The sequence below is a fragment of the Dipteris shenzhenensis genome, chromosome 11 (genome assembly GCF_047967505.1).
Source record: "Dipteris shenzhenensis isolate YYH24624 ecotype China chromosome 11, Dip_SZ_1.0, whole genome shotgun sequence".
Taxonomy (NCBI): Eukaryota; Viridiplantae; Streptophyta; class Polypodiopsida; order Gleicheniales; family Dipteridaceae; genus Dipteris; species Dipteris shenzhenensis.
In genome coordinates, this window is record NC_141606.1 from 13,688,102 (window position 1) to 13,690,488 (window position 2,387).

Sequence of the window (2,387 nt, forward strand, 5' to 3'; positions counted from 1 at the left end):
TAACCAATTCCCTTCGATCAATGAATCTTGTTTCAGTAAGGAGTTTTCGCAAAGGAAGCAAATCAAATTATCATGTCTAATCTTTGGTTACTTTAAAAAGTGAATATTTCATACTAGAAAATACAAACGTTTAATGCAACAACCTATGCTTATAAGCAATTCCCTTTGATCAATGAATCTTGATTCAGTAAGGAGTTTTGGCGAAGGAAGCAAATCAAATTATCATGTCTAGTTGTTCGGCTACTTAAAAAAATGAGAATTTGATAATGGAAAATACAAACGTTTTGTCAAGTAAAAGCCTTTGTTTATATTCTGTTTTCGCCTTGCATATTCACTTGTGAAAATAATAAATGGAAGCAACCATGGGATCTCCAAGGTACAACACTTTGGAAAAAAAGCAGAAAGAACTGATGTTTTTAAAAGCAAAGCAACATGTAATGCTTTAAGCATCTAAAACTTCAGAGCCTCACGTCACGTCACGTCACGTCACCTATTTAAAACATCTAAAAAGGTAGCCTCACGTCGATAATAATAACACATTTCGGGCCCTTTGTCGCATGATATTTGACGAATTGGAGCACAAAAACCAAAATCAAGCAAACCTCCTGGGAAAAACTAATAATTCCAACATACAGAAGGCACAAGCTTGCATGGCTGCAGCATGGAAGGCGGTCTTCAGTGTAGGCTTGGAGTTCTTACGTATACCACCCTCCTTCCTTGGGGCCAGATTTAAAGGCATGCTTGCAATAGATGATGGCTTCGGAACGGACGTTTTAATCAAGCAGTTGCCTGAAGCAGACACCACACCTTGCTATGCTAGAGCACAAATGGCCTCTCTCATTGGAGGAGGTAGTCCTGCATATAAAACCAGAATGAAAAGAGGACGGAATCTGTTGCTCGATGCAAGAAAGCAGAAAAGAGTAGGTACCCCCCATTAGATTGAAAGGCTCATTGGCAAAAGGCGGATTTGCGGTGGATTTTTTTGAAACTTTCAGAGGTATCCGAGGATCTGAAATTTTTTTGCTTTATTACATGATGATTGAAGAGAAATTATGTAGGGAAGCTGCAGATAAAATTAATCGAGCATCGATTCGAAGAGGTAGGAGACCAACACCTTCAGCAGAATTTACATCTTCTGGATATTGCTCTACTGCAAGAGGCGCCTTTTTGTGTTGGGAGCGTACATCAAGAAGCAGCGCATCCTCTACGCGAGATAGTAGGAAGGCGAGGAAATGGTGCTGCTGCAGATTTCTTGTCAGTCCACTCCCTTGGTCGGTTTGGCGCTTTGGTTCGTGGACATCTTCTGTAGCAAAAGAACAATAGAAAATCCTTACCAGAATCACTCTGGCAGAGGGAAATTACCTTTCGTAGGAATGAAAGATTTGGTGATTCGTGAGAGGGAGAGAGGGCTACGGAATCAACTTGGACTTATCAGCTGCGACGGATTACAGACACACGAGCAGTTCCCTTGAATCATTACCATCTGGGAGCAAAGCTAAAGCGTTGTTCGCTGGCTTTTTGGATTCGGCCATGTTCATCAACCCTGCTAACGCGACAATTACATTAAAACCAAAAGCAAAATCGGATATAGACTTTGAAAGGAATCGCGAAAAGCAGCAGCAATCAGAACCTCTGCTCGTATCCATGGAGCATGATAATGGGCGGGAGAATTCGCCACAGTCCATGGACACTAGGGTTAATTTTTTTATCTCCTTTGTTTCAACTCGTTTCAATTCATTTTTTCTGTTTACAACTGACTCTCAAATTTTTGCTTGTGCCTTTTTGCAGAGATGGTGAAGCATGCTTCTGGGAAAGCTGCAGCGCTGAAACAAATGACAATGCCATGTCCTCCATGAACGGTGTACTGGCGATTTGCACTATCTGATTGTTGTACATGTGTAGACGGAATTGTACGACCTCGTTCAATGCCTATCCTTGAAGATAAGGAGGAATGCAAAGTTCTTGCATCTTCTTTTAGTCCTCCACTGCTGCTGTCCTTCGATGTTAAACCTCCCAAGCAATCAGAGCTACTGAAGGGTTCACCAATCAATAAAGACACGAAGCGTTCACTCAGTAAGGCATTCCAAGCAGCAGCACGTGAAGCATACGCGGATGGTGGGATTTGTTTCTTTCGACCTTACTTTTGGTTAACGTCAGAAGGTTTAGTGAATCCTTAGATGCCTTGTTCTTGGCTTGACCCTGCACTCTGTTGCAAAACGATTGGAAACGATACAGTTTGTCATGAATTATGTGGTTTGTTCTTTCGGTTGGCTGCACCCTCTGTCTGTTGGAGTTCCAAAATTTCAGTCCAGTTGGAGGGTGAATTCAGACGGAAGATGTTTTTGGTTTATTGACTACAAATTGTCGTTTTGTCAATCCAAACGCTG

The 2,387-nt window shown here is 41.7% G+C and overlaps 1 long non-coding RNA gene across 1 annotated transcript; it reads right to left on the reverse strand.

The window, feature by feature from the left end:
• Nucleotides 1-552: 552 nt before the first annotated feature.
• Nucleotides 553-1,502, reverse strand: LOC147896636 (uncharacterized). Its single transcript, XR_015541732.1, has 4 exons — nucleotides 1,363-1,502; nucleotides 1,115-1,204; nucleotides 929-1,009; nucleotides 553-855 (listed from the first exon to the last, which is right to left on the reverse strand). It is a non-coding gene; the product is annotated as an uncharacterized LOC147896636 (long non-coding RNA).
• Between the last annotated feature and the right edge of the window lie 885 nt (nucleotides 1,503-2,387).